This window comes from Cavia porcellus, unplaced genomic scaffold (assembly GCF_034190915.1).
Source record: "Cavia porcellus strain 051 isolate PalLab524CR breed Dunkin Hartley unplaced genomic scaffold, mCavPor4.1 scaffold_12, whole genome shotgun sequence".
Lineage (NCBI taxonomy): Eukaryota > Metazoa > Chordata > Mammalia > Rodentia > Caviidae > Cavia > Cavia porcellus.
In genome coordinates, this window is record NW_026947495.1 from 24280034 (window position 1) to 24302783 (window position 22750).

The 22750-nt window shown below is 37.1% G+C and overlaps 1 protein-coding gene across 1 annotated transcript in view; it reads right to left on the reverse strand.

Moving 5' to 3' along the window:
- The window catches only part of Nckap5 (NCK associated protein 5), a 949190-nt gene extending 935322 nt beyond the window's left edge, over positions 1-13868 (reverse strand). The window contains exon 1 of the mRNA XM_063259587.1: positions 13454-13868. The gene's annotated coding sequence lies outside the window, so the exon portion shown is untranslated. The remainder of the gene's footprint in view (positions 1-13453) is intronic.
- Positions 13869-22750: the final 8882 nt, after the last annotated feature.

Sequence of the window (22750 nt, forward strand, 5' to 3'; positions counted from 1 at the left end):
CTGACCCCAAATGGCCTTAAATATCATCTTTAAGGTAATGAATAAGGCAGACAATGGTTCTAAAAGGGAGAACTGCATCTACAAAAATTAGGAACAGTTGCTAAAGCTTAGTAGCAATATATACTGATGGCAGAAATTCCATTTATGAGACAGCCTGGTTCTAAAGGGCAGATTTAGCAGATGGAGGTCAGATGGGTACACAGAGTTAAAAGAGTTTGGAAAGTCTGCCTGTGTATTCAAGACCATATGGAATGGACCCAGAGTGAACAGAGTTTAGGCTAATTATAGCATACTCAGGTGTAATGGTTGATTTTCTGTAACTATAAAGAAAGGACTGGAGCTAGGTACTTAAAAGAAAAAAATAGGTTTATTTAGCTCATCATCTTAGAGGCTGAAAGTTCAAATATGTGGCACCAGTCCTTTTGTAGGCCCGCTGGCTGCACTGCTACCTAGCAGATGGAGTCACGTGGAAGCAGGCACCAGAGGGAGAGACCCCAGGAAAAAACAGGAAGCCAGAACTTAGGAGGAGGCCTGGGTTGCAACCTCCCAGCAGGCCTCACCTCTAAAATCTTCTACCACCTCAAAACATTGTCACACTGGAAGCCAAGCTTCCTACATACAACTTTTGAGGGACATACTTAGACCATGTCCAAACCATAGCACCAGGGACCTCTCAACTTCTAGGTTTCCTGGACTCTGTCAGATTTGCTGTTAGATATTTATTCCCATGAATTTTCAAAGGTTTTAGTGTACCTCCCTCTGCCTGTTCAAATGTAATATGTACCCTAAAAACAGAAGGATAAGAGAGTACATTAAATGTTAGTTGATGAAAACCTGCCACAGTTTCTGTAATCAAACAGACCTGAGTTCAAGTCTCCACTCTGCCACCAAGCTGTTTGACTTGCATAAGTAATTCAGACTCTCTGAGCTTCAGTTGCCACAAGAAAAGCATCTTCTAAGGACAAAACAAAACTCAAAGCACACTACACTTAGTAGACACAAATGCTATAGCTACAGTAGCTATTGTTTGGTTTGCTGTTAAAATAATGCTAGTCACAAAGAAAGTACTCAATAAGTACTATTGGGAGCCTATTATCAATATGGATGTAGTTTGGTCTGAAAACTGAGTGGGGCATAGCAGCTTGGTGCACTATATCTTGAAAGCAGCCTCCAGGATAAAGGAGAGAGGCCTAAAATTTTATGGGGAAATAATATAGATAACTTTGCATCTCCTCCCTCCATACACTCTCCTACTTCAGAGTTCCTTCTGTCTCCAGCGATGGCACTGAATAGTTTCTTGTTTTAATAAAGAAGTACAATTAGTCAACAATCTAAGTTCAAATTATAATAAATGCACAATTGTAGAATTCTCTCCACCAGTCTGGACTCTAAAAACAAAGAGAATTTTTACTCATAATTTTACAAACAGAGATGTCTGTTATTTCTCCCTGGATTCAAACCCTATAAACAGATATTTCCCGCCCCTGAATCTCCCATCACTGTCACTACCACCATCACAAAACAACTCTGTGTGCCTAGCACATGAACACAACACACTTCATTGTTGTGACTAAACCATCGTTCCTTCCCCTGCTCTCTATATTCACTACAGAAAACACAAATAAGTCTAGAAACGGCTGCTGTCAAGAGCAGCATGTGTGTCTTTGGAAGAGAGGCAAATGGCCAACCACTAACCATGTTGACAGTACAAACCATTGAAACTGAACACATTAATGGACCTTCCACTCAGTGAGAGGTAATGATTGTACCCAGTGAGAAAATACATTTTGAGTATGCAGTCATTGCAAATCATTTACAAAATAATACTATTCTCTTCATCTTTTAAATCCTTATCTCCTTCCTGATCCTTAGAAAACCTGTATGAAATTTCCAAGATGAATGATGGACATCCACTTGCTCGAAAAACTCAAGAAACATGACAGCCAGCAGTTTCATGGGCAAGAAAAACTCAACAGGACATGATACAACACACTGACACTCTTCATCGTGTTTAACATCCTTCACTATGAATGTGTCCAAAGAAGAGAAGAACCCAATGTTATTGTGTAATGCAGCAAAAGATTCTTTTATTGTGAGCTGCAAACCTGAACTCTATAAACTATGAAAAGTGGGGCAGGAAGCAAGGACAGGCTGAGGGGAAAGGTTCTCAAAGCTATGAGTCAGAGTTCAGCTATTTGGGGGATTCCATTCATCCCCCAAGGGGTTAGTAAAGCAGAAAAGACAACCTACTCTGGCTCCTGATGATAAACAAGGGAAAGAACCCAAAACTCCATAGGATTCTAACGGATAAAATAAGCTTTAAGAAAACTACCTTAAACAGTTGGAAAGTTCAAGTGAAGGCAATATTTATTGAAGTGGAGGGGCAAGGCTGAAAGATGTGCCTGGGTTCACAGTCCTCCCCTAGGAAAATCCAGCCAACTCAACTCCCTCCTCATTGGAATTAGGCTAACGTTGAAGGGAGTAAAATCTCCCTTGGCATCCCCAACCACAGAGAAACAGAAATTGGTTGTGAAAAACCCAGATGTGAGTAATGAAGAATTGGTGTGGTCCCTGGAATATCCCAGGCAATTATCCACAATTTGAAAATACATCCCGTGTGCTTGTAATTAAAGCACAACGGAGCAGTACAATAGAGGAGTGCGAAATCTAGCTCCTAAACACAGGGAGGTTGTAATCTCAGGAAGCATGTCTTGTGAAATGTTGAAAGGACAAAAAATAAGATGAAGCCAGTTCGGCTCTGGGTCATGGACACAAAAAGCAACTGGAATATCAGTGGGGAAAGAATGGTTTCCCTCCTGAACTGCAAGTATTTCAACATCTACTTTCCCTGTCTTGGGAAGATTCTTGACTGTGTAAGCTAAATCATGGGACATAACTCAGGCTTAGGCAGTCACCTCTCTTCTGGGTCAGGAACCACACAGGCAAAGACCCAGGCACAATTCGGCTTGCTCTCAACTTCTGCAGCGTTTTTCAGGGTCGGGGTCTCCCTGCCTTTGAGCAAGGCCTGTGCCCCTGCGTCTGAGGCTTCTGTCTGCTTTGGATCCAGCATTTGCTGCATTCTCTTCTTTATTCTATTAGTTGCTTTTCAACCCAAAATAGTCACTTTTAAGGCTATTCCAATTATAGGAGACTTTCTTATTTCTTTTGTATTATCAAGAGCTTTTTTAAAAATAAGAACTCTAGTCTCGACAGAGCTCTTTAGAAAGGTGCATTTACATGGAAAGAAAATTAAAGTCATCTAATAAGTATCCTGTGTTTGCGTTTGTTTTATAATTTGGCATATTGTAGCTGTCCACTTTTATATTGTGGAAAGAATTAAATTCTACCTCTTACTCTGTCGTTCTTCAAGACCTGAGGCAAGTCACTTAACTGACTCTCAGTTTCCTCACTTACATACAGGAATAATAATTCCCACTTCAATAAGGTCCTGTGAAAATTAAGCGAGACATAGTACTAAGAAGTCATGGTCTTTTCAACAAATGGTGTTGAAACGATATGCAAAAGAAGGAAGCTGGACTACTATGGACCTTATCCAAACTACAAAAATTCCTCAAAATGGATTGGAGATGAAAATTGGAAGTTTAAAATGTGGAACTCTTAGGGGAAAAAAATGGAAGGAAATTTAATGACTTTGCACTAAGCAAAGACCTTTTAGCAGTTATAACAAAAGCAACACCAGAAAAAATCTTCATGAAAATTAAAAACTTTGAACATCAAAGGAGATCATCAAGAAAATGAAGAGATGAGCTATAGAAAGGGAAATATATCTGCAAATCATATATCTGATAAAAATCTAGTATTTAGAATATACTGAAAATTTACGGAAGTGAGTGCAAGACTCTTTTTTGGGGGTGATGAAAATGTTACTAATTCTAAGTAGTAAAAATTGGACAATCTATGAAAATAGTCAGAACCACTGAATTATATGCAGTACTTTAAATGGTATATAAATGATGCCTCAATAAAATTATTAAAAATTTAATGAGAGTATATACATATTGGTGAACACATATAAAATATGCCACCATTTCATACATATGTATATATGCTATAAAGTGTAAATTTTGTGAATAAATGATTCTATTATACAAAGTACCCCCAAATACTTTAAATTTCCTACTTCACTGATGATGACTGACTTAAACTGAAACTGAAATAGGATGGCAAATGGAAGGTCATTCAGACTGAACCGGGACAAAATTCAACTCAAAGCAAACATGCTGAGACACTATTTTCTAAAAATCTCCCACATTCCTCACAGAAGTTCAAAGTCTGTATGTGTCTCTGCTGTTCCTTTACCTATCATCGCTGTATTTCAATGGCCCCAACTGTTCTGTTATCCTTGGCCTTTATCACCGCAGTCAAAATGTCTGAAATCATTGCTGAGAATGTCCTTCTTATGCCTCCTTCATTGTAAAGGAATGGTGTTTCAAATTCCCTGTGGCCTCGCCTCTCTGTGTTTTTTCCTATTGCTTATTCATAGAGGATAAATTTGCCACAAATGTCTAATGTTTGATATTAAAACTCTTCATGTAAAGTCCAGAGTTTATTTGCTTTACAGATGTTGCTGTTACCTCTTGTCTGTGAAAATGCAGCAAAAAGACTAAAAGAATAACCAGAAGTATAACCCAAAATGTATCTAATTATTGGGGTTATATATAATTTTTTTAGTCCTCTATTTTAGTCCATTTACTTGGTGGTAGTTTTCAAATTTTCTTTTAATATCATTATTACAAACATTCATTAAATAGATTCAATAAATTCAATAAATTACATACTTAAATGTTTTAAAGCAACTCCAAGGTAGTTTATGAAAAGAATTATCCCTAAAGTCAGAAGTCGCCAAAGATGGATCAGAACTTAAGCTGGACTAAATAGTGCATGTGAGCTTGGTGTAGATTCTTTCTCTTTTGTAATCTTCTGTATGAAACTGCTGCAGGGGCACATACTTTTGTCACTTTCAGTTTAAGGGTGTATGTAGTGAAACATTAAGGTGATAATGCAGTTTGCAAGTGGAGATCTGTCTGATTGGATTTCTCTAGACAAAGAAAAGCATAGTGATTTGTGTTACTAACTACTACCTATATATCTACAGCTTTGCAAAAATAAAAAAAATCTAGTCTAGACAATAATTGAATTCAGAAATGTAACTTAATTAAAGCACATTTTTTTCCTAAGCCTTGGAGGCCATTCCTTGCACTATCAGCAGTGTTTATGCAGACTGCTCTGGGGCATGCTGGGGGATATCCTCTTTGTCATCATCTCTTAAAGTGAGTGTGGGAAAGGACCAAGATGGGGGTGGGTAAGAGCATTAAGACAAAAGTAGGGTGCTCTCCAAAATGTGTGAGGGCAAATGTCAAGAGTCTCTTCATTTAATGAAGACATCCATCGAGGATACAGAAATTGAATCTAATTACTTAGGAGTCCACAAAGCACTACCCTAGACCAAATATGCCCCAGAAAGCACCAGAAGGGACCTTGAGGAATTTCGCTAGTGATCCAATATATTTCAGGCTGCCTACAAAACATTTTACTTTTTTAATTTAATGCTACGATTTAAAATGTCGAGATTTTATCTAAAAATAAATTTTCTAGCTTCTTTTCAATAACTGAAAAAAATAAAACATAGAGGCAATTTATTTTCAACAACAAAATGCTGGTGCTAAGGACCACATCCTTGAGACATTTAACAGAACACAGTCTCCAGTTCACTTCCCCTCACAAATCCCTGCATTCTGCCTTGGTGAGATCAGTGGCCCTTGCACTCCCTTCAAGCAACTGATTTTGTTTTCCTCCCTCTGGGCAGAGTTCCATTGTTCATATCCTCTCTATTGCCTTTGTAGCTAAAAGAGCTACAAAGGAGCTATAATCTTCTAAGACCACCTTGATGCACATGTTCTGTCATTAACTGAAATGTCATTATGCAGTGCACGATTATGAAAAGTATTTTTAAATTAGCCTATTAGTATAACATATACTTTTCTAAACTTGTATTAGTAGACAAAACTATGGGATTCCAATCTAAGGTCCCTAAAAAGAGAGATCAATAATTAGTAAAAATACTATATTAATTTTTAAAAAGAATTTTGAAAATATAGAATTTACTGGAAATAATTTGAGTATAGCTATAATTATTGTTGTAGATATTTTCTGTAGATAAACACAGTTAACATTTGCTGCATTTCTGCCCAGTCATTTTCCATGTAATTATTTTTAAGTTAGCATCATTTACTATTTCAAAATCATGATTTTAAATTTGTTTATTATTTCATTTTATGGATATAACATTTTACCTCTGATTCACAATGTTGAAGATAGATTCACAGTGGTGAATTTTGAGCTATTATGATATTAACATTCATGAATTTTTAAAAATTCACATATGTAAAGACAGCTTTTCAAATATGAATTCATAATATAACATTTTATTATTTTCATTTATTGTGTTATAGGCATTCAAGTCAACAAAATTAAGATCAATTTTTAACAACTGCATAGTATTTTCATTGTGTGATTATATTGTAATTTATTTAACAATCACTTGTTAATGGACTTTATTTTTAGCTTTGGAATATGTTGGACTATTATAAACATCCATTTTCACACTCTGTATAAGCTATTTTATTTTTTAAAACTCACTCTGAGAAATACATTATTGAGTTCTAAGTATATTCTTTCTTTCTCAAACTGCTTCTCCCAAATTTGCTTTAATTACATCTATAACCAGAGTGAATGAGGATGACTGATTTTCATGCCTCATCAATCATGGTAGTTTAATCTTTGATACTAATAAATAGAATATTTATATCTCATTATCTCTATTTGCATTATTTTAGTCTCTAGTGAGACCCAACATGAGTTCAAATACTCCTTGGTCATTTATATTTCTTGGTGAATTATATTTTATTTCTTTAAATCAGTCTGTATTCAGACATTTGTTTTATATGCATTAATTGTATAAGGGCAGTCTCATATTCCTATTGATGCATAGTGGTTTTTCATATTGTATCACTAAAAATAATAGTATAATGAAAATTCTACAAATAGATCTCTGTATATGTCATAGATTATTTACTTTGAATAGGTTGAATTAGAACAGAATAGATTAAAATACTCTAACATATTGGTAAAATATGAGACAGTTAATCTCATGGCAACTCATATCATATCTAATCAGCATATCATAACATGGTACAGAGAAAATTATAAAAGGGCATACACACAGGCCACAGAATGAGGTAAAGTTTAATCTAATATGACAGTTAATCCAGAACCAGGACAAAAAGAAAAGAATCTAAACATTTTGGCAGAACAGAAATGGAGAAGCATGCAATCTTTATGTACATTAAATATATGCCATGTATAATGTATAATATATTGTGATACCTTAAAAGCTGCTCCTTTATACTTTATTGAAAATGTGACTATTGATACAGGCAATTCTTTTTAAGATAGCAAGAGGCATTATGGTAACCATTGTTGACCACCTCGTATTCTGTTTTTACATCATGTACTATGTCCATCCTTTTGATTTGACTGACTGTTTTGTTATGCCACATTTGGTTTTATTTTCTTCAAAAAAAGTAATAAGAACTGTGGGAGTAATAAAACCCAAAATGTGTAATTGTTATTGTACAAAAGAGAGGAAAAGAAAGTGCTCTAAAGGATATAACTGCATGTATAGTTAAGTATATAAGATAGATAACCATATTACTGAGTTTTTGTTGGATCATTGAACAGAAGCGTTTGCAGTCTCACTGTTTGAATGTCCACTTTGTATGCTTTAATTTTGTAACTTGAACAACTATTTCTAAGATGACAGTATGTAATCTATTAACTAGTGATTTCTGTTTATTTTTTTGAAATTATGTATTACTTGCATCCTTTTTTCTGTTTTTTCTTTTTCTCTTTAAATAAAATTTAAAAAAACAAAAGAAAATGTGACTACTACTTTAAAGCTAATAACCTCATTAACATATTTTACCAAATGAATAACTATTGTGGTATTGAGTGACACCTGGAAATGCTGAATTCCAGCTGGACCAATAAAACAAGAATGTAAACCAAATTTGGGGCCCCTTCTTGACAACACGGTGATAGTAGCAACTCCAGAGACAAGGCTTGAACAACACTATTCTGAGATAAGGGAACTCCAAAGGCCAGCTGGCCTCCCTTTCTCTTTCCTCCTAGCCCTTCTGAATCCACCTCTGTGGAACTAGTTTTCAGCCTATGTGACGCATGGTACATATCTTCTGTGCCCAGACAACTGGCGGTATCTTTCTCACTCCCTGATAGGATGATTATCACAGGTTGTCTTGTGCCTCACACCTTGAGGGAGCAGCACTGTCTTTGTTAAAGCCCTAGCCACTACCCATTGTCAATTAAATAAAGATCTTTCAAAGGTATAATTGTCAAATCAAGCAAGTCAAGTGTATTTAAAACTTTATGAGCTTTTGTCTTAGTTACTTTTCTCTGGTTGCTGAGACAAAATACCCAAAGCCCCAAATTAAGGTATATTTAGCTCACAGTTTGTAGATTTCAATTCATAATCAGTTGGCTCCAAGGCAGGGTCATGTGGCAGGAGCACAGTAGCAAAAAGGGGAGGAAAGAGCTTGTTTTTTTCCCCTTAAATTGTATGCAGAGTACCTCTCCTAGGGCAAGTGTAGAGCTCACACCCCAATCCTAGCACTAGACAATGAACCAATCCCGAATTCTAGATTCAGCCACTTCTAATATGCCCACCCCTTGTGATACCATGAGGCTTTAGAGGGGACACTTAGACACAAATCATATCATTGTATAATCCACATCTAATAAAAATTTTCCTTTTCTGACTCCGAAGTTTTCATATATTCACAGAGTTGTGCAACAATCACTACAATTTAGTTCCAGAGCATTTCATTGCTCCAAATAAAAAATATCCATACCTACTACCAGTCAATCTCCAATATTCTTTCCCCAATCTCTAACAACCACTTATCTACTTGCTCTTTATATAGATTCCCCTATTCTGAACAATTTACCTGGAATCACAGAATGTATAGCCTTTTGCATCTGTCTTTTTTTCACTTAAGGTGATAATTTCAAGGACAATGTATATACTATCATGAGAATTATTTCATTCCTTTATATGGCTGGATGATATCACGTTACATACTGCACATAAACCATATTTCATTCATCAAGTTATAGACATTTGGTTTCTTTTGAATATTTGGAAATTTTTACAATGCTGTAACAAAAACTTGTGTACAAAATTCTGTGTGAATATATATTCATGATTCTCTTAGGTTTATATCTAGCAGGAGAATCACTAGATCACATAGGAACACAAGTTTTAGCATTTTTAGGAATTGTCATACTATTTCTAAATGGATGCATCATTTTACTTGCCCACTAATGGCACATGAGGGTTCTAGTGTCTGCGCTTCCTTGCCTACATTTTAAATGTCTTTTACATTTTGAGACAGGGACTTTTGCTGAATTGCTGATGGTTTTGAACTTGTGATCTTCCTGCCTTAGCCTCCCAGAGTACTGGAATTACATGAATGTACCATCATGGTCAGCATCCTTGTACATTACAGATATTCAAAGAACTTGTGATTAATTAATGCATCCATTCATATTATCAATTTTTACCACACATATTACACATGCCATTAACACTGATGTAGGGTGATTATAAGGACCTCACCCTTATTGAAAGTACCTCTCTTATTGAAAGTAGGATGAAGGCAGATTCTGGTAACTCCATTCCCTCAAAGAGACTAAAAACCTAAGATTTTAAGTCATGAATTTCCCTGACTTCTTTATAGCTTAATTTCTGTTGTGATGCATATTTCACTCAGGAAACTCCCATAGTGGAACTTGGAGGTCAGAGTAAAATCGAACATAGATGCTATGTGTATTAGTTTACTTCCTGTTACTATTGCAAAATACCTGAGGCAACTAACTTACAAAGATAAAGATTTCTTTAGCTCAAAGTTTTGAAAGTTCAAAAGCATGGCACCTAGTCAGTTCAATTCTGCTGTGGGTGGTGAATGGTGGTACATCATGGCAAGTGCACACCTGGGAGAATTCACATTTCAGGCCAGGAAGCAAAGACAGAGGATACACAAGGTTCCCACAGTCCCATTTGGGAACATGACCCATTGACCTAAAGACATCCTATAGTCTCTGTCTTTCAAAGGGTCCATCATTTCTCAATGGTACCACCCAAAAAGATCAAGCCTTCAGTTACAGTAGTGGCTCAGTAATGCACAAATTAAAGAATAAAACCATATTCAAACCATAGGAGTATGCTTCTGGGAGAGGTGTCAGGTATCCCACAACACCTGTATCAAACACTTCAATCTCCTACCACAAGTTTCCAGACAGAGATGACAGCAGAGGCAGTGTGACCCTAGAGTTAGCAATGGCAACATTAGCTCCTGATTCCCAGGTTTGCGTAATAACAGGACACAGTGGTAAACTCTATAATGTTGCTCTACACATTACTCTCACAGTTCCACAAGATTTTATTTGCCACTTAAAACCAGTATAAAACGCTTTCCTGATGAATGATATTATCCATTACTAAATCTTGACCAATACAGAGAAGAAGATAAACAAGCAAGAGAAACATTGACTGTAATAAGTACTATGAAGAAAGAGTGATATAAATCTTGGCACAGTGGAACCCCCCTATAATTCCAACATCCTGGGAAGCTGAAGCAGAAACATAGTACATTTGAGCCCAACCTAGGCAATTTAGTGACACTTTGACTCAAAATTAAATAAATAAAGGACTATAGATGTAGCCCAGTGAGATAAGCCCTGGTTTAATTCCCAATAACATAAACAAGAAAAAAAGAAAAAAAAGAAAGAAAGAAAGAAAGAAAAGGAAAGGAAAAAAGGAAAGACAAAAAAGAGAGAAAAGGAAATAAGGAGAAGAGAGGAGAGGAGAGAGAAATCATACATGATGATATGATGTAAGACAGGAGAGATATTTCAGGTAGCATAGTCATGAGGCCTTCTTAATGAAGTAAATTTAAACAGAGATTTAAAAGAAAGGAGAATGAAAAGTTTAAGGGAGAGAAAATAACCTTCTAAGTAGCCCAAGCAACATCTGCAACAAAGGTCCAAAGTTGCTCAAAGGTAGAAAAAAATTTGTTGTTTTCACTTCTTGGGACAGAAGTGGCATCTTTGGAGACAAATAGTACAAGACGAGGCTATAAAACTATGCAGGGGCCAGAGCCCCTCAATGTGGTCCATAGATTTGTGCCAGCCTGAAAAATATGTGCAGCTGATCACAAGAACAAAAATTAAAAATAAGTACTTACAAATTTCACAGCAATTTGACACCACCACAACATTCCAGAAACATTTTTATCATAGTTTATAAAAGTACTCATCCACAATAGATTGGAAATGAAAACAAAACAAAACTGATCCTTCAGGATGGATTGTTTGAGAAGCACTTCGTTGTTGAGCACTAGAACTATTCCTGTGAGGCAACAAATGTTTTAGTGGTTGTGGAGGTGTAGGGTCTTAGCTGCAATGATTCAACCCTGAAGTGGTAGCTCAAAACCAGCCTTAGGCAAATGTAAACAATGGGTGTTATTGTGTTCCAATAAAACTTTATCTACAAAAACACACAGTGGGCATGTTTTAGCCTGTGATCTGTTGATTGTCAACCCCTGTTCCATACAGTAAGGACATTGGACTTGACTCTCAAGGCAATAAAACTTCTGCTTAATTGAGCCTACCTCATTATTGCCTAAAGATGTGTGTAAAGTCTTTGATTCTGAGTCAGAAAGGACTTTGGAACTTCTCTCACTGCCTAAGGATCCTGGCAGATGAAGTCCCTGTTTATAGGTCTCGTGTCTGAAGGCAGAACCCACTGTGTCTCCTACTCATGGAAAAGATCATGACCCTGTATTAGCCTGATGAGCAGCTGCTCAACCCTAAGAGGCCAGAGCGTGTTATGCTCCAAGAGCTGGCCAGGCAAACAGATTAACAGAGTCCTGCGAGCCAGGTAAGTCAACTCATTGTTGAGATGTGTGAGGTAAACCATCCTATCATCCTTCTGTACAAGTTGCATTTTTGTTCAAGTGGGCTTCTGTGGCCATCACCTAGTTCTGGCTCTCATGGTATGTGTGAAATGGTTGCATCAAACAGGCAGGACACTACATGTGTAGCCCTGTTTTCCTCTATGCTCAGACACTGCCATGGGCTGGAAAGCTTTCTGCGTTCACACGTGGCTTTTCATGCAATACCTGTTTCATAAAGGCAGCCCTCATGCACAGGGCAGAACACCTCTCATCTCCTCTGCCTGGTGCATAGGCCACTGTGTATAAAGGAATAAATTCTCCCCAGTAGGTCTCTCACACACAGGGCAGAGAGCTGAGGCAGTTCTCTCTGAAATTTCTTTTATTTAAGGTTTCTTTCATTGACTCATGACAAACTTAATAGGTAAAACTTTGCTGTTACAAGTTTCCTTAAAATATCCCTTTTGGACCTACCACCGTTTATCTTGGCAATAGGTAGCTTGGAGAATTTTGGAAAGTCTCAGCTTGGCATGGCCTCAGAGCTACTGGCACATTAAAGATTAATAAAGCACATTTAACTGAGCTCAAGATGCTGCAACATGATCCTTTACTGTGAAATGTGCAGGATTCTTTGTTTGCAGTGAACAAAACTGACGCCAGAAAGGACTAACCGTGACAAGCTAACATAGGAAACAATCAGGAACTTTGAACTCTTGTCATTGAGTAATTGATGGGTATAAATCAATGTTTCAGTTTAGACATTTATTTAGGATTCTTGGGTACTTAAAATGGCATCAGGATATGACCCACAGAGCTGGGTATTTATTGATCTATCAGCAACACAGAGACAGTACATGTGCACCTGCCTCCTTACAGTCTAAGAAAGAGTCCAAATAAATTCCCCAGTTAGCAGCATCTCCAATAAAAGTCAAGACAAATCAAGGTATTTCTAAATACCTTGACTTTGGAAATGAGAATTCTTAGATTTGAGAATGCTTAGATATTACTATAAGAGGAGAAAAGTAAACATTCATATGCATAAATGTGGGGCTGGTAGCAGAACAACCAAACAATTTTTAAAGCGAAAATAAAAATTAAACAGAAATGTAGATTTGTAATTTTTGGTTCCAAGGAGGAACCTATTCACTATCAATCGCCAAACACCTAGACACACACCAGCAAGTACTGGTAGAGAACAGCCTAGTCAAACATTTAAAAACACACCATCCTAAATTCTGGAGGAGTACTCGCACAGTCCAGTGTTGGGTAATGCCTTCTGTCTATTTACACAATGAGTGTGATCCCCTGCACATTGCACAGACCAGAATGCTGAGCACTTTGGGCACTCTTCTCTATACCAACATCAACATTCAACGGAGAAAAAGAAAAAAGTTCATCCTTACCGAAAAGGCATAGCAGACAGGGACGTTGAATGTTTCACTTTAGCCCACTCATTGCTTTCTCTTTCATTCCATCAATGTTCTAAGGCTATTCAGGAGAATTCCTGGGGTTCTTGGATCTTCCTTCAAGAGTTTTAATCACTGGCTTCCCCAGACTGGGTTTAACAAACACCGCTGTGTTCTGTCAATATTTGTATGCAGCACCATGTCGGGCAACCAGCCAACACACTGAGTTTCAAGAGGCGAGGAGAGAAAACTCACACCCTAACAAACATGCTTCCCTCTTTTGTGTCTTTTAAGGTGGTGCTCAAAGTGTCATCTCTAATTCTGACAAGAGCTAAAGATAGCCTCTTTTTATGACTTCTCCATGCCTTGGCTGGGCTGCCAGAGCTGGGTTCCACAAAGTTTGTTTTTTGTTTCACTGCCCTAAAGTTCTCTGCACAATCACACGGTTTGCCTCTCCACCAGCTGCACTTTAAATGTATTTTAATTGGCTGGAATGTCGAAAGAATCCATTTGGCAGTCGTTTACATGTAAAGCACGCCCAGGGCAGCTGAAAGAGGCCCCAGAAGCAGCCGATTACTTCATCAAAAGCTGCAATTTGAATACCATTGACTCCTACATAACTACAGTGAACTCGATTCTATAGGCAAGAAGGAGTAATTAATAATTTGCTGAGAAAATTCTTCATTCATTTAAAAGCCAAAAAGCAAAAGCAAAAAAAAAAAAAAAAAAAAAAAAAATCCCTGCAGACACAACAGTTCTTCTGAAAGGCTTGATTTATAGCCCCTAGTTCTGCTCTTCACAAACATTGACTTTGTATAGCATTACAGGAGTGGTATAAGGCATAATTTGATTTCCCTGAAAAGTTAATTCAAGTAATTTTCTTTTTGAAAGATCCCCTGAGATACATCATTCATATTACCTCTTTATACATTAGCCATATGCTACAATAAATAGTCAATACCTGTGGCATTTCCTCATTCCCTTTATTTTTCTTGGTTAGTTATACTAATTAGTTTGTGGCCTCTGCTACATGGAGCTCCAAATAAATTCACTCTGAGTCAAAGTGGATGATCATCACTATACAGAATTTGCAGGTCAGAACTGTAGTTTAAAACATTCTGAAAATGTCAATTTACAGTGATTCTGACATCAGAGAGTGGAAAAGCAGGTATACATGCTTTTATATGTTTCAAAAATCAAACAATGATAAAGCAAATTATAAGCTATGTAAATAACAGAAAAACAGAACAGTTTTTAAGTGGTTCCTTACCATTGATTTGCTGAGAAGCCATGTCAATAGCACATGTGAATCAAGTTTACATATTTAGAATCCTTAAACATTCCAGGCAATCCTGATCTTTATCCCTCATTAAGAAGCCCAATTCTAGAAAGGTATCTAGAAAATCTTGAACCCTAAGGATGCTCTTCTTTTGAAAATGTAAATGGTCAAATATTGAAAAATTTTTCATGATGCCTTTTTCTCACTTCAATAAAAATTTCTGTGGTTTATAATAAGATCATACCAAAGAAAAATGATATATGCAAGTTGCTTGAGATTTATTTAACTGTTCAGGGCCTGAAACCCAGCACCCTGGAAAGCAGAATAGCAAAAGATTGGAAGAAATGATTGGAGCCAGCTCTGTTGGTTTGCAGTTCCACACAATGCTGTGCTAATTCAGAAGGGATCTGCTGGCGCCATCTTAAAATTCTTACCTCCTAATGAACAGGCCTGGTGTACTGGTTTTTGACTGGTTCTGGCAAATTACATAGATGGTCCTGAGAGAGGTAATTTATACCTATCTCATTCAACACATGATTGGAATTGAAAAGCGCTGGAAAGACCATATCAAGGGTGTGGGTGATAAATAACTTCTGTACTTTTGTCTTGCTCAGAGTTCCAGCATTTTGCCTTAGATTTTGGAACCACTGAGAGGATTGAGGAGAAAGGTTTAAGAAGACTCCAAAATTTAAGAGGTGGGAGAGAGCTGGTGGATTATAACTGTTTTTCCCTGAACTGACAGCTCGGTTGTGGACTACACTTCATCTGACTGGTTCAGAGTTTTTTCCCCATATGATCAATCCCTCATTGTGTCATTCAATACATGGAACTCTTCATGAGTAAAAATTTCCTGTTTTGAAATTATCTTAGAAACCTGATTCATGGTTTAACAAATTTAAATTTGGCCCCAAGGCTCAGAGATACTGCTGACCCACTCCTGTGAACTCCAGTATATCTGCAGTTACTAGAGAGATGTGGAAAGAATAAGCAAGAGTGACTTTATCCAGTGAAAGTTGCTTTCTAAATCCTGCTATTATACCTGGACTTTTCCCTGCTCAGGCCTTAGAAGGAGCCATAGCAAAGAAGTTCTTCCCCCCCCCCCCCCCCGGCTACAAGGGAAGCTCTTCTCAAATGTCAAGTACCTCATGTTGCTTGGCATTTGTACCTGTTACCTGGACTGAATAACATGCATGGACACTGGAACTTAGCAAATCAAAACGATTAGTATTCTAGAAATAGAGTAAAATTTTAAAGATTGGCTAACTTAGAGTATTATTATTATTATTGACTTTTAAAAGAATAACCAAGGTAACACATGATTGATGACTTCCCAGAAATTTTAAAATATGCAAGTCCAGATCAGACAACTCTTTTTACTACACATGTTCCAGCTTTCAGCTGCCCAAGTGGCTCCCCACTCTGACTTGCTCACTGACTCCTAGGTATGCTCCTGGCACCAGTATGCTTCTATACTTCCAGATGTATTTCATGTGCCCAAGTCTTAACTTTTTATCTTACCCTTAGGTAAGCATGCTTCAGCAAAAGGGATCCATTGTTACACACAATCTATGGATTTTCCATCACAGAACAAGGACTCCTATGGATATCTAGATCCCAAGATATAAATACCTCTCTGACACTACAGTGTTTTTGTATGAATCCTAGTGATCCTACTTCACAGTAGAGGGAGTTTGGGGCAGCTTACGATGTCCAAGAAATAGTAAAGTGATCTTATTTTAAATCCCTACCACATTTGTCAGCTTATGCTGTCCCTTCTTTATCCACTTCCTGAGTTCTAGGTTAGAGATATATAGGATTATATCTGACCAATATGAGACTACATAGTAGCATCTGGTAAGCCACAGACATGAACAAGGAATCATGTTTCTCAGAATGAATAAAACATTTCTGTGAGTCCTGGAAGTCATCAGAAAGGCAAAAGTCAGAGATAGGAAGCAAAAGGAAGGGCTCCATCTAGGATGAGAGGTTCTTGATCCTGGAGAAAAACAAACCAAGTGCTCAACTCAGGACTTTTCAAATACTGATCCTAACTAAATAGGGCTGAACTTCCTAGTAAGTAGCACAGACACTGCTATCCTGACTGCACAACAGCACAACATTAACAATAAAATGTGTGTGCTCGCCACACGGTGACAAACTTAAGTCAGCCAAATGATAGGTCAGAATCTGAGAAGACAGATGCGGCAGTAAGATTTTGCCCCTGACAACCCAGAAGATTCTCACTGAACACATAGCCAAATCACAAGAGCCAGAGTCCTTAGATTCTCTAGGAAAGAGAGAAGTCAAGACAAATAATGTGCATTAAGATTCTAGCATTTCAAAGATGCCACAGAGTGGGGCTTCCATGGGCTGAAGCAACTACTTTGTCTATAACATGGCCAGCCAATGGCTCAGAAATGTTTACTCCCCTGTCAAACAAAGGGGAGTGGGGCAAAACAGAAAGTTTAGGTTGTTAAATTCAATTAGACTATCATTGATGATGACAGCCATGCCGAAAGCCAGCCCTACTCAGCATCACAGGACTGAGTGAGAAATAGTCTTTTATGGGTCAGGGTATTAGTCTGATAAAGCCATGACAAAGTGCCACAGACAGAAAGGACCTTACATGACAGAAATTCATTTGCTTACAAATCTGAAGACTAGAAATCCAAGATTGAGGTGTCAGCAGGGCTGGTTTCTTCTAAGACCAATCTCCCTGGCTTGTAGATTTCTATCTGCTCCCATGTTTTCACATGGTCTTCTTTTTGAGTATCTTCCCAAGTCTCCTCTTAAACGAAGCTAGACATCCTAGACAAAGATCCAGCCCTATGATCTCATCACCTCTTTAAAGATCCCGTGTCCAGATACAGTCACATTCTGAAGTACTGGGGTTAGCACAGGATTCAACCCATAGAAGTTTTCAGCTCATCATAAAAACTACCCAAGTTTGTTCGTCTTAACACATTACAGATGGCTAAGTGTATGGAGGTCATTTGTAATTCACTCCAAAACCACCCTAATATCTTCCACTTGTAGATGAAAAAACTCAGAGTTAAAGAACTTAGAAAGTTTGCTGGAAGAAATAGGGAATAAGCATTATAATCTCAAAGCCCAATTTAATTATCTTTCCAAAAACCAGGCCCATTGGTACATTTGACTACATAATTTTCAAAACACCTAGTACCCCAGAATCTTTATCTCATCCCCCATGTGCTGCTATAGCTTGACCATTATAGATCCAATGTATCAAGCATTTATTGGCTGTGTACAGCATAGACCAAAATTATCTTCATGCTGATAATTTTGCCTAAGAGAAGAGTATTTTCAGGGATAAAGTAAATCAACCACTAAGTTTTGGAGAAAAATGAGACCTAAGGAATTGGACAATCTATGTTGGAAATGATTTTATGGCTAGGAAGAGGTGGATGAGAAAATCTTAAATATATGTTCAGATTTCCAAAGCTAAAAAAATCATATTTCAAGCCTTGAAAGTGAGAATCATCCTACATGATATAACTCAGAATCAAGCAAGCAGCCCTAGGGAAACTGAAGATCACATGTGAGAAAAGAAGAGAAGGAAAGAAAGAAAAGAAAAATGGGAGGGAAGGAGCAAAATATTTTGATTAGCACCTGCAGTATGGCCAGTATTATACTAGACACTACTTGTATTGCTTTATTTCCCCCTGTGCTAAGGACTGAATCCATGACCTTGAACATGCTAGGCAGGAACTCTGCCCCTGCATTGCATCTCTATCCCTCGTTACAAAATGCTATAAAATAAATAGTACTTACCTATTCATTTTCTATATTCATAAACTGAAATGTGCCAGAACTTGACCTCACATTGTCACAGCCAGAAACTGGCAGAGTTAAGATTTAAACTGTGCTCCATCTGTTTTCTGGTCTACTAATTGAAAACCATGCAAACAAAGGCTAATAGAAAGTTCGTGTCAGCAGCCCATGGGACTTGCTAGATGGGGAGTTTTGCTACTGAGGGCCTTCTTATCCTTAGAAGTCTGGTAAACAGAGTCAAAGACTTCTGGGTGTAAAACCAGGACATTAATCTCAGAGTAGATTGATGGTGGGTGAAGTAGCATAATTCACTGAAGTGAGAAAGGCCCAAGAGGCGGTCTGCTGCTGGATGACAGCACAGAATGAGTTCTGTGAGATGACAGCATAAATGGGGTTTATTCATGGGGCTCACTCACTTTATGCAAATGATTCCTCATCATGAATTTATTCTTTTGTTGCATGGCGGTTTGTCTTGGTAAAATATATTAGCTTCAAACATGAAACAAAATAAATCTTGATGGCTATTCAGAAACAAGACTTATCTTCAGAGCTAGATGAGACAACTTTTTAGTGAAATCAGTGATCTGCTGAGAGAGTGAGAGAGAGAGAGACAGAGGGAGAGAGAGAGAGAGAGAGAGAGAGAGAGAGAGAGAGAGAGAATTGCATTTGTATACTTTAAAGAACCAGTATTTAAAGAGCTGCCAGAAGACTAGTGGTGTATTACAACAAACCAACATATTTTGGAAAACTACAGAAAGTTCGCCACATAAACCTACAGCTGATATTTTTATGTTGACCATTGAAGAATTCAGTGACAAAATCATTGCTGCAGCATTTTGAAATGCATTTTTGACAAGTGCTCCTTCCTAAAGATTGATTGAGACATTATATCCTGCAGTCATTCTTTGCTGACTAGTTAAAAAGGTAGTTAACAGGAGTTTTGAGAACCGAGCCATGCATAGTGCTTTCTGTGAAACAGGCCTGGCTCTATTTCCAAGAGCATGAGATAGAACTGCTTTTTGTACCTTAGTAACCCCCATTATACACAAGGAAGGATTGAGGTGTGTCATATATCTTGACTCACAGCTGTAATTCAATTCCAGGCCATGTGACTCCTTCCCATGTCTGTCCTGATACTCAAGGCAACTTTCTGACCTGGGCTTCGGAAGTAAAGTGATTGTACTGAGACTCAGCTCAATCTGATTTCCTTTAATGTCCTGCCTAGCTTTCTACTATTTTCTCCAACACACAAGGGTGTTTCTCCTCTTCCTTACATAGACCTTTACAGATGCCAGTTTTAATGCAAAGTTTTAAAGGTTTTTGTTTGTTTTATGATTGTTTTGGTCTTTTTTTTTTTTTTTTTTGTTACTTCAGGGAGATGTTTTGCTGAAGCATGCTGCACAAATTACATTTTTTTTTGTTTGCTTGTTTTAATTTTTATTTTGGTCTACATTGAATATCTTCAGAAACAAACTGGTAATTATCACCTTGAAATTAGAGGAGTTTTGGGGTGAGGATTTAGCTCAGTGGCATAAGTGCCTGCTTTGTAACTGAATGGTTGTGAGTTTGATCCCTGGTACCGATAAAAAAAAAAAAAGAAATTAGAGGAACTTTTATGGGCATTTCTTTCCCACAGAACTTCTCTTAACTATTCAAGAACAGGGTCAATCTCCCCAAAAATTGGCATGGAAGCAAAAAAAAGGATAAGCCTAAAGGTAGCTATGGAGGGCAGAGGAAAAATGAGAGATTCAGGACCCAAGTTTCTTTTAAGATTCATTTTTAGATTGATTGTGTTAGGTTGACCCATAACACCTTGCATAATATTACAAAAAAAGACACCCTTTCCATTTAGCCAGGGCACCACTTTGCAGGAAGATGGTATGTCTTTATAGCTAGACTCAATTTACAGTCAGCCTCTGCTCTACTTACCAGCAACTGTGTGACTTTACTCAAGTTAAACTTTTCCACATCTCAAGATCTTCAAATCAAAGGAAGGATAATAAAATGGCTTTAATTCACATGAATTCCTTCATGCCTCATTGTCAGCCCTGGATGAAGCTACTAAAAGGGTGACACAAGGGCCCCACTCATTTATGACCTCCTCTCAAGGACTCTGGCCTTAGAGCCATAGCTATGAATTGAGGTTTCTATTATCATTGTCATTAGCTACATGAACAAAATCGATTACTAAGAAAAGTCTGGTATTGTGGTAAATAACTTCATTTAGTCATTCTGTAGAGCTTCTGAACAGGATGTGGAAAGATTCCAATTGAACCTGAAAGAAACCAGAAAACATATTCACTTACCAATTTATTTGCTTACCAGACATACTCAATGTGGTACACCTTCAAGATTATGGTGATAGTAGTGTATGTATCTAATAGGTTCAATAACTATTTCAAAGACAAAAATCTTCTGTTTTTTTAAAGTAGAAAAAAAATAATGCTTTTATATGTACAGTTGCTCTTTAAAAAGTTAATCTTTTAAAGTCACCACATGTAATGGGTATTTTTCGTCTTCATTATTCATTTTTCAATGTTTTCCTCCCATTATAGTTTTGTACATATTCATAAAATTATAGGAAAAGTATTAAGAAAAAACAGATCAGGACACTTCATGGCAAACAGAATGAAAGAAAGAAAACTAGAAATGCAAGCCCAGTAAAACTAGAGCTAACATTTTACTATATAACTATGGTGAATTTAGGAAAAACCCATTTCAGATCCAGCAAAAATGCCAGCAGAGATCATAATGAAATCATTGATTAGTTATTTGCAGCTTTTGACTCCAAAACAATGTTTAAATAATGTATGAGAAGAAGGAAATTATATAAGAGCAATTGAGTATAAACATTTAGCAAGATGTGTGCAAAACGATAATGGAAATTCTTTAAAAACCCAAACTTTTCAAGAGAAAAACCAGTAAGTGACCAAAAGAGAAGCATGTACTTTAAAGTCTAGAATATAACACTGTAGTGAGGTAGTAATTAGATCACATTCTGCAAGGGCTAGGCCTTTTATTCTTCCCCATTAAAAGAACACTATCCTAGTATACATACACAAGAAACTTTTTATTTTATATTGACAAAACACCTTGGAAATGAACAATGAGAAGATGAAGAAGGCTTTTGTCTCAAACATTATAGAGTTATTGGTTTCACTGATCTGTGTAAAAATTATGCACACTTAGAAAAAAAGCAAAATTATATCCACTTAGGAAATACTAAAGGACCTGTGCTCTGAAATGCCAGATGAGGTTATGTGGTTCACTTTAACTCTATACAGTAGCTGAGTATAGTATAGTAGCTGTCTTATTTCCTTGCCTTAATATTTTAATATTTCAGGTATATTCTTCTACATAGGCAAGCACACACACACCACAATACTCTCACACTTATCTCTGCCCCAAGGATATAATTTCATATTTTCTCTTTGGATGACTCTTCCAAAGCTTGAGGTAAACTTCTATTTCTGATTACTCCAACCCCCAATGAACTAGGCATTGTTTTCCTTTTATCTGTGTTAAGTGGCAAACAGTTGCAAAATGTGCCGTTTGCTAGGATGTTCTTCTGAATTTCCTTAATCGATCCATTTAAGATTGGCTGGAAGCTCTTTGAAAGATGTTGTCGTGTACCTCTGAATTCCTTACATAGAGAAGATAGTCAACAGAATGCCAATGACTAGTGGATTGTTATTTTTCAGGTATTATCAGTGAGTTTAAAAATTATCAGAACAAAAACTATAAAGAAATTTCCCTTAAGAGTATTTGTTCTCTGAGTCTCTGAGGAGACTGTGTGAAGGTTACAGCTGTGGAAGATGTGATGATGTTGGACCATCAAATCCCGTGAGAGAATTGGCTCATTGATAGGACAGAGCTTGTAGCCTGACATCAGGATACTGAGTCCCACTGTGCAGTTTTGATCAAGTTTCTTAGTCTTCCTGTGCCTTGTTTTCCCCATTTCTAAAATGGGGATTGTGTCAACAATAATAGCCAACAATTATAAAAGAGTACTTCAATCCTTTCTAAGTAATTCATTTAACCCAGATAAAAATAATATGATGTAGGTTTTCTGCTATTATGTATACATTACAGGCTTGAAAACTGAAGCATAAAATATATATATATATATATATATATATATATATATATATATATAGTCCACCATCATAGTAAGTGCTGGAGCCAGAATTTTAGTCTATGGTGTTTACCAATCCAGCCTGCAT